The following is a 10,714-nucleotide window of genomic DNA, read 5'->3' as shown; positions in this document are numbered from 1 at the left end:
ATAAATACAGTACACAACTGTACAGAATAGAATAAAAATAGAATACTATATACAGTAGAATAAAATAGAATAAAATATACAATAGGATAAAAATAGAATACAAATGCTATATACAACAGAGTGAAAAATACAACGATGCCAGAAAAGATTATTGCACATTTGTGTTATTGCACATTTGTGGATGTGTGTGTTTGATCAGTTAAAGTCTTTGTTGTGGAGTCTGACAGCAGTGGGGAGGAAAGACCTGCGAAATCTCTCCGTCCCACACCGTGGGTGCCGCAGTCTCCCACTGAAGGAGCTGCTCAGTGCTGTCACAGTCTCATGCATGGGGTGGGAGATGTTGTCCAGCAGGGATGAAAGCTTAGCCACCATTCTCCTGTCACTCACCACCTCCACTGGGTCCAGAGGGCATCCTAGAACAGAGCTGGCCCTTCGGATCAGCCTGTTCAGTCTCTTCCTGTCCCCAGCAGAGATGCTGCCGCCCCAGCAGACCACACCATAAAAGATGGCTGAGGCCACCACAGAGTCATAGAAGGTCTTCAGGAGTGGGCCCTCCACTCCAAACCACCTGAGTCTCCGCAGCAGGTACAGCCTGCTCTGCCCTTTCCTGTAGAGGGCGTCTGAGTTATGAGTCCAGTCCAGTTTGTTGTTCAGATGAACACCAAGGTACCTGTAGCTGTCCACAGCCTCAATGTCCATACCTTGGATGTTCAGTGGTTGCAGTGGAGGATGTTTGTGCCTGCGGAAGTCTACCACCAGCTCCTTGGTTTTACTGGCATTGATCTGGAGGTAGTTCAGCTGGCACCAGTCCACAAAGTCCTGAGTCAGTCCTCTGTACTCCTTGTCGTCCCCATCAGTGATGAGGCCGACTATAGCAGAGTCATCAGAGAACTTCTGCAGGAAGCACTGGGTGGAGTTGTGGGAGAAGTCTGCAGTGTAGATGGTGAAGAGGAACGGAGCCAGAACCGTTCCCTGTGGGGCCCCCGTACTGCAGACGACCCTGTCCGACACACAGCCCTGAGTCCTCACATACTGTGGTCGGTCGGTGAGGTAGTCCAAAATCCAGGTAGTGAGGTGATGGTCCACTCCTGAGTTCTCCAGCTTGTCCTTCAGAACCGAGGGAAGAATAGCGTTGAAGGCACTGGAGAAATCAAAGAACATGATTCTCACAGTGCTTCCAGCGGTCTCCAGGTGAGCGAGGGAGCGATGTAGGAGGTGAATGACGGCATCATCCGCTCCAATGCCAGGCTGGTAGGCAAACTGAAGTGGGTCCAGTGATGAGCTCACAAGGCGCCGAAGCTGAGCCAGGACCAGCCGCTCCAGGGTCTTCATCAGGTGGGATGTCAGAGCCACCGGCCTGTAGCTGTTGAGGTCCTTGAGGCGTGAAGTCTTTGGCACTGGTACAACACAGGAGGTTTTCCAGAGCTGTGGGACTCTTCCCAGCCTCAGGCTCAGGTTGAAGAGGTGCTCCATCACCCCACACAGTTGGTCCGCGCAGGACCTGACGACCCTCGAACTGATGCCATCTGGACCCGCTGCCTTCTTGGCTTTAATCCTCCTCAGTTCCCTCCTAACCTGGGTGGTTGAGAGAGACAGGCTGGAGCCTTGTGTTGAGTGTGTATTGGATGCTGTTGTTGGGGGTGGGGAGGAGTGAGCAGGGTGAATAGAGGAGGTGTGAAGTGTCTGAGGTGTCAGAGGTGGAACAGCAGCAGTGGGGGTGGGTGAGTCTGCAGCCGATGTTGGAGACTGCCTCATGGCTGAATCAAATCTGTTGAAGAAATGATTCAGTTCATTTGCCCACCTCACATCCCTCCCAGGCAGAGAGTTCTGATGTTTGTGGCCTGAGATGGTTCTGAGGCCTCTCCAGACTTCACCAACGTTGTTTTGCTGAAGCTGGTTCTCCATCTTCTGCCTGTAGCTGTCCTTCCCATTCCTTATCAGTCCCCTCAACTCTCTCCGCACCCTTTTCAACTCCTCTTTGTCTTTGGATTTGAAGGCCCTCCTCTTCTGCTTGAGGACGGCTTTAATTTCTGGGGTAATCCAAGGTTTGTTGTTGGAGAAACACCGTACAGTCCTGGTAGGTACGGTGTTATCCACACAGAAATTAATATAGTCAGTAATGCATGTAGTAAGGCTGTTGATGTCCTCTCCGTGGTCGTCACAGATCACCTCCCACACAGTCGACTCAAAACAATCCTTAAGAGCCTCCTCGCTCTCCTCCGACCATCTCTGCACTGTGCGGGTGGCTGGTGGCTCCCTGCGCACTAAGGGCTCATACACAGGGACAAGGTGCACCAGGTTGTGATCAGATCTGCCCAGGGGAGGGAGAGGTGATGAACTGTATGCCTCTTCAGCATTGGCATACAGTAAGTCCAGTGTTTCATTGTCTCTGGTTGGGCAGGTCACATACTGGGTGAAGGTGGGCAGTGTGGAGTCCAGTGAGGCATGATTAAAGTCCCCTGATATTATGAGGAGGGCTCTCGGAGATTGTGTTTGCAGTCTGCTGACCACTGAGTGGAGAGAGTCACAGGCTGCATCCGCGTTGGCCGAGGGGGGGACATACACTGTTATCGCGATAACATGCGAGAATTCCCGGGGCAGGTAGTACGGACGCATGCTAAGGGCTAACAGCTCAATGTCTCTGCTGCAGAGTTGTTCTTTTACGGTGATGTGCCCAGGGTTACACCATCTGTCATTCACAAACACTGCCAGTCCCCCTCCTTTCCTCTTACCGCTCTCTCTCGCCCTGTCCGCTCGCAGCAGCTGGAATCCCGGTAGTGTCACGCTCGTGTCTGGAGTTAGCGGTGTTAGCCACGACTCCGTTAGCATCATGATGCTACATTGCCGGTACTCCCTCTGTGACCAGGTTAGCGACGTGAGCTCATCCATTTTATTGGGCAAAGACCGTACATTTCCAATAATTACAGAAGGAAGAGATGGTCGATAACGTCTCCTTCTCGGGCGACGGCGCTCCTTCCCAGCACGACACCCCCGTCTTTTCCTCCTCAGCTTGCTGGGAATGTCGGGTCTGTCCGCCGGCAGTACTGCTGTGGGACGCAGCGCTAACAGCTGATCCTTACTGTAAACAAAGGATCCCTGCTCTGGGTCCCCAGACACGGGTGAAAAAAGTAGAAAAAAACTAAGAAAAACGACCAGAACTAGCACAAAACGGTAGAACATGGTTGCAGAGTCTAATTACTAATACGTTAGTTATGAAAAATTACGAGAAGAAAGATAAGAAAGAAATAAACTCGGAATGAGCAGAGCTGCTGTAACAGGCTGCCGCACACGGGGGGCGCCGGAAGTGAACTGATTGAAATGATTCAATGCAGAGAGGTCTATTAACACATAGTGAGTGAGAAAGGTGGCTGGAGAGGATGTCTGTCTTAAAGGAACGAGAGAATAACTCAGTGTGATTGTTTTTAGTGTCGCTCTTAATTTGATCTGATATTTTATATTTTTCACCTGTTTGTACAGGATATTGTATTTGCTTTAAATAAGATAAGATAAGAAAAGATAAGATAAGATAACCTTTATTAGTCCCACACGTGGGAAATTTGTTTTGTCACAGCAGGAAGTGGACAGTGCAAAAGTTATGAAGGACAATTAGAATAAAATAAAATAAGAATAAATACAGTACACAACTGTACAGAATAGAATAAAAATAGAATACTATATACAGTAGAATAAAATAGAATAAAATATACAATAGGATAAAAATAGAATACAAATGCTATATACAACAGAGTAAAAATACAATGGTGCCAGAAAGATTATTGCACATTTGTGTTATTGCACATTTGTGGATGTGTGTGTTTGATCAGTTAAAGTCTTTGTTGTGGAGTCTGACAGCAGTGGGGAGGAAAGACCTGCGAAATCTCTCCGTCCCACACCGTGGGTGCCGCAGTCTCCCACTGAAGGAGCTGCTCAGTGCTGTCACAGTCTCATGCATGGGGTGGGAGATGTTGTCCAGCAGGGATGACAGCTTAGCCACCATTCTCCTGTCACTCACCACCTCCACTGGGTCCAGAGGGCATCCTAGAACAGAGCTGGCCCTTCGGATCAGCCTGTTCAGTCTCTTCCTGTCCCCAGCAGAGATGCTGCCACCCCAGCAGACCACACCATAAAAGATGGCTGAGGCCACCACAGAGTCATAGAAGGTCTTCAGGAGTGGGCCCTCCAATGAAACTATCATAGTATAAAAATATGAAGTGATTAAACACAAATACAAAAATGAAAAGAACACAGCTGCTGTTTGGATGTGTGTGTGCTTTAAGCAGCAGCACTGGAAACACCTTCTATATTTATACAGTTTAGCTGTTTGAAGCAGAAATGAGGAGACTTCTCAATATCTCAGCTGCATCATTCAAACACTGGAGAATCTGTTGGCTCATAACACAGAAGATCATTAAATTCATGTTTAAATGACAGTTATCCTGGAACAGCTCAAGACTGTTGTGTAGAAGTAATACGTCTTAACTACAAGTAAACAGAGTATCGAACAAACAGCTCCACTGAGTCACTGCCAAGTCAGACTCATCTTCTGAACTGAGGAGTCAGAAACATGTCCTAGTTTACTGCCGTGTTTTATTTCCATACCTCAGTCTCAGTTCTTGTTTCCCACTGACGTACACGTACAGAATGAAAGCTGTGCAGCATCACAGATGCTTTATAGCAGCGGCCCTCAAACTGGGGTCCCCAGACCCCCGTGGGTCCACGAGCCATTGATTGGTTGTCTGTGAAAACACGTCATGGCACTAAACACATGTGCATCATCTGGGGTTGAGCTAATTAGCACAGAGGAAAAACATTTTTATTGAGTTATGCAAAAGCAAACCAGCTAAAATGAGAAAGTATGACAACAGTTACCTCGAGTCAGCTTCATCGAGGATGATGATGGAAGACCAAAATTTGTTGTGTGTCTTCAAGTGACAGCAAGTGAAGCCAGCCAAGCTAAAGCGGCATCTCATCACAAAGCACCCGGAGTTTAAAGATGAAACAAAAGTTTCTCCAGCGAGAGTTTGAGGACTACAAGCATCAGAAAATGGTGGACGTGGTCCCAACTTCAGAAAAGGCTCAGAGGCTTCGTTTCTGCTGGCTCAGCGCATCGTAAAACGTAAGAAGCCACAGTCGACTGGACTGGACCTCGTGCTTCCAGCTGTGGTGCACATGTGGAAAGTTCTGTTTTGATGAGGTGAAAGCTTTGCGCTTTCAGATGATGCAGTGAGGAGGAGAATTAAAGAACTATTGGCCTGAACGCCACGTGAGTGATTTTCTATTCAGCTAGACGAATCGACAGACATTTCCAGTGCAGCTTAATTGATAGCTTCAGCGCTTTATCCCTGGGAAGGACACAGTTTGGAGGATGTTCTGTTGTGCGAGGAGGTCTCTGGCAGCACAACTGATGAGGAAACATTTAGACTTTTATGACTGAATGAAGACTGAGCTGGAAACTGTGCAGCTGTTTGTGTGGATGGTGCAGCAGCAATGATAGAGCGGAGCTGCAGTGCAGATAAAGTCCATCAATGCAAGGATCATGGCTACCCTCTGTATCCTGCATCGACAAACACCAGCTTCCAAAGACTTGGATCCAGATGTTCACTGCAGTGAAATCCAGCTTTGGTGAAATCTACGTGACGCACTGCTAGATCGCTCAGCGAGGAATACGACTCATGTATCAGTGACGGGCTGTCACTGACGCCTGTGACTGGAAAACGAGGACTCTGATATAACGGAGTTCAAATCAGATTGTGTATTTGTAAGAGTGCCATCTGTTGGTGAGGAAGTGGCATCACAGGTAACGGTCAGTATACGGGACATTTACAGTAGAATAAGGGACGAGCCAATTTTGGGACAGTTGGGAACTCTACAGGTCACGTCTGAAGAAAACAGACCTGCTGAGAAGAAGGATGCAAGATGGAAGAACAGACATGTTCCCACAGCTGACTGAGTTTCTGAAAAAACAAAGTGTCTGTTGTGAGGAACGTTGCGCTCATACTTCTGTGACGTGAGCACTGATGCCTGGGACTGGGCGCGTCGTCCATTTTCACCAGCTGCAGCAGGACATTGCAAACATGCAGGCCAGAAGAACAGCTCTTAGAAGGATCCTGGGATAGAACATGAAGGCCAGTCATGCAAACGTTTGGACCTCCCTCTCACACCAGTGTCCTGAACTGGCTGCTGAGGCCATGCAAGCATTGCTCCCCTTTCCTTCACTTACCTCTGTGAGTCATCATTGTCACCTTTGACTGTGATGAACAATAAGGAGTGGTGGAAGATGTTAGAGTGTGTTTGTCATCCATCCCTCTGAGAATAGAGAAACAGGCTCACCAACAGTTATTATTGTTGGATGGTCTGTGTGTAATAAAGCCTCAAGCAAATACTCATGATAAGTAAAGAAGGCTGAGGTTTTCAGTGTTCTGTTTGAATAAGGGTAATATATCCATTGTGTTAAAACTGAACCAGTTAAAAAGTCTTTAAACTGCAGTTCAAACTAAACAGCTTCACTGGAATGGTCCCAGTTTTTTCACTCTTAATTTTTTGGAAACTTTCTGATTTGTTATTTGAAAAACAAAAATGCTGTGAGTTCAAATATTTTTTAAAAGTTTTTATTTCTTTGGGACTATTTATGTAGAAAAGTTTAAAATATAAATAATTCGTACAGTATCTAGGAATACAAAAGGCAGTTATATCAGTATGAGGATTATTAGGGGTCCAAGGCCCCCAAAAGTTTGAGGACCCTGTTTTATTGACCCTCCACTTTCTGCTGTGAGACAACTCCTTTCCCGTGTGTGGGACTAATAACGGTGATCTTATCTTAAACTGGCTTTGCTGTGGAGGTTTCAGAGACTCGTCTCTGCGTTTTGCAGATGATGTGGTTTTGCTGGCTTCATCAGCTGGCAGCCTCCAGCTCACGATAATCATTGATAATCAGGGACGAGTCGCTGCCCCGAGTGGAGGAGTTCAGGTATCTCAGGGTCTTGTTTGAGTGAGGCAGATGGATTTGGGCCCCGGGAGCAGTGATGTGGACGCTGCACAGGTTTGTCTGAATGTTGTTCAGCGAACTTTAAATGCGCCTCAGTGCTCTTCTTCTTCAGCAGTGCAGTCTGCATGCACACACACGGATTACTTTGAAACAGCTGTACCTGCAGACTCAGGTGTTCTCTCCACAGGTGCTCCTTGGCTCTGGTCATTCCTGCTCGGTTTGTTCTTTCACTTCTAGATTATTGATCTGGAACCTTCAGTAGTTTAGAAACGACTCTGTAGTGCCATCATTATGTTTTACAATAACAGTAAGTGCAGGTCTTGAGAGAGCTGCTTTTACCCATCATGAGATGCTTCTTGGTATTGAGACAGCTTTTAAAGCCATCAGCTGCGACTGAACCAGCTGATACTGATTTGCAGCGAGTGGCAGGATCACTGACAGATTCCTGCTGCTGACTTTCCTTTTTGCGACTCCTTTCTTCGTGTGTTCAGAACTTTCCTCTGTGTTATTTCTCATTATTACACATAACTTCATTTATGGACATCTATGCTTTGATTTCTTTCAATGTGGATTGGATGAGCTGTTACCGACATCTGATGAGAATTTGATGTCAATAGCACCTTTAGAAATATATTGGTGTTCAATACTTGTTTTACCCTCTGTGTAACTTTTGTTCTTGGTCTCTAATTTCTTCTGATTTCCTTTTTATGAACACTGAATCAGGAAAGCTGCATCCACCTGCTCTGCTTCTCACAGAGAGCAGTATAACAGTAGCATAGCTCAACTCAGAGCCCACATTAATGCCTCACAGAGTTCAAGTAGCAGCAGCAGGTGAGTGAACTGAATTCTGCTTTGTCCAGCAGAGGGCCCCGGTGAGTTTGACATGACTAAGGAGCAGCTTCAGAGTGGATTTCAGGTGAAGCTCCATCAGCAGTGTTGGGCTGGTGTGCAGTTTGTTCCTCTGTGTCTTGCAGCCAGTTTGAGGCTCTGTGACTTTTGATAAATGTCCAACGTTCACCTGAAGCTTTCAGGGACACACATGTGAGGACCAGAGCGGAGCACAGTTTCCTACGATCACTGAGTTTGTGTTTCTGTGGAAGCTCTGCCAACAAAGTGCTCCAGAACAACTAAATTTAATGTCAGCGGGTTATAAAAACTGATGCAGGCTGACGAAGCAGTGTGACAGAGCAGTGCCTGTTTTACAGTCATGTGAAGAAAATCCAAACTCTCATTCTAATGCAGGGGTGTCAAACGTACGGCCCGCGGGCTGGATCAGGCCCGCAAATGGGTTTAATCCGGCCCGTGAGATGATTTTATAAAGTATAAAAATGAGCTGCAATTTTTCAATAAAGAAACTGCTGTTCCAATTGTGTCCATTGGATGGCGCAATAGCAATTGTGAGCTACTTTGTTTTGCCCGCGAAATTTAAACCTGGTGTGCTTTGGCACCCTCATTGCCCCAATATGTCTCTGTCAAAAAAGAGAAAAGTGGAAGAAAAATGGTCATCCTCCTATTTATTCACGGAAGTGAATGGGAAAGCTGTATGTTTGGTGTGTTCCCAGCATGTTGCAGTGCTGGAAGAATATAACCTCCATCGTCACTGTGTGAGTCTTCATGCCGACAAATATGACAACTTTGAAGGACAGCGGAGAAGAGAGAAGGTGAATGAACTGTTGGCGGGTCTGAAGAAACAGCAGTCTGTGTTTACTCAGAGCTGAGACATCAGTGACACTGCAGTGAAAGCTAGCTACCTCATTGCTAACGAAATTGCACTAGCTTCGAAACCATTTAGTGAGGGTGAATTTGTAAAAACATGTATGATGAAGAGATTGTGTGCCCTGAAAAGCGCCAGGCCTTTGCAAATATCAGCCTGACAAGAAACACAGTTGCCAACAAGATTTCTGATCTTTCAGCGGATTTGGACAGCCAGTTGAAGCAAAAAGTAAAGTCATTTATTGCGTTTTCAGTTGCAGTTGATGAAGGCACGGACATTACAGATGTTGCACAACTGGCAATTTTCATCCGCGGAGTTCATGACACATTGACCGTCACCGAGGAGTTCGTGGCGTTGGTACCGATGACAGATACAACGACCGCAGCTGATATTTTCACCGCACTCGTCGGCGCGCTGGACAGGGTTGGAGTGGACTGGTCCCGCGCTGTCAGCCTGGCTACAGATGGTGCGCCCTCAATGATCGGGAAGAAAGCAGGCGTTGTAAAAAAGTTCAGAGATAAAGTGCAATCTGCAAATGGAGGACGTGATTTTTGGACGTTTCACTTTATTTTGCACCAGGAGGCTTTGTGTTGCAAGTAACTGAAAAGGGATAACGTCATGAAGGTGGTCATCCAAACTGTCAATTTCATCCGATCCAGAAGCCTCAATCACCGTCAGTTTGACAGCCTTCTCAGAGAGAAAGACCACATCTATGGCCTGCCATACCACACTGAGATAAGATGGTTGAGCCGAGGTGCTGTGCTGAGGCGTTTCTTTGATTTACGAGAAGAAATTGAACAGTTTATGGAAGAAAAGGGCAAACCAGTGTTAGAATTTCATTCTGCAGAATGGATGCAGGACCTTGCATTTATGGTGGATGTTACAGAGCACCTGAATAACTTGAACAAACAGCTGCAAGGACGCAACAAAGTTGTCACGCAGTATTATGACAGCATACGTTCTTTCAAGTTGAAGCTGTTATTGTGGGAGACGCAGCTCGCTGGTGGTGATGCAGCTCACTTCCCCTGTCTGAAAAATGTGTGCACGATCCAAAGTGTGGCAGGTATGAAGCGGTTCAAAGAGAAAATAACGGGACTGTTACTAGAGTTTGAGCAACGATTTCAGATTTTTGGTGAACTGGAGAAAGACTTCAAAGTTTTTTGCTCGCCGTTCACCATGAACCCCTTTGATCTGCCCGTCAGGATCCAACTTGAAATATTAGACTTGCAGTGTGACTCGGATTTGAAGGGCAAATTTGCCGCAGCTGGCTTGAACACATTTTATCAGAATCTCTTGCCGGGTTACCCCAACAGTTGTGCATGTTTGGAACCACGTATCTTTGTGAGCAAGTTTTCTCTGTAATGAGCATAAATAAAACAAAACTGCGCTCAAGGCTCACGCACAGGCACTTGAATCACATCCTGAAGTTAGCTGCCGCTCAGGATGTGAAGCCTGATATTGATGAGCTGGTGAAAGATAAGATAAGATAAGATAACCTTTATTAGTCCCACACGTGGGAAATTTGTTTTGTCACAGCAGGAAGTGGACAGTGCAAAAGTTATGAAGGAAAAATTAGAATAAAATAAAATAAGAATAAATACAGTTACAAATAAATACAGAAAGCTAAAAGATGCCAGGTATCAGGAGTCAAATAAACTATGCAACCCCACTGAAAGTGCTGCATGAGACACCCTGATGTAGTTCTGTGATCTGTGATATACTTCTGTGAATCACTGAGGCTCTGTGTGCTTGTGTGTTCTTTGTCCTCAGAATTTTCAAATAACTTGAGGTGTTTTATGATTAATAGCTATGTTGTGCCTGTACTATTTTGAATATACTGTCCACAGGCTCTAGCTTTATTTTTATGTTGATCGTATTAAAACAAAGAAAACAATCTGAAGTTGTTGTTTTTAAGTTATATATACAATGATTTTACCAGTCCGGACCACTTGAGAATAGACTTTTCTCCATGTGGCCCCTGAACTAAAATGAGTTTGACACCCCTGTTCTAATGT

This window comes from Pelmatolapia mariae, linkage group LG16_19 (assembly GCF_036321145.2).
Source record: "Pelmatolapia mariae isolate MD_Pm_ZW linkage group LG16_19, Pm_UMD_F_2, whole genome shotgun sequence".
Taxonomy (NCBI): Eukaryota; Metazoa; Chordata; class Actinopteri; order Cichliformes; family Cichlidae; genus Pelmatolapia; species Pelmatolapia mariae.
The sequence above is the reverse complement of the archived record's forward strand: the minus strand, read 5'-3'. Positions refer to the sequence as shown.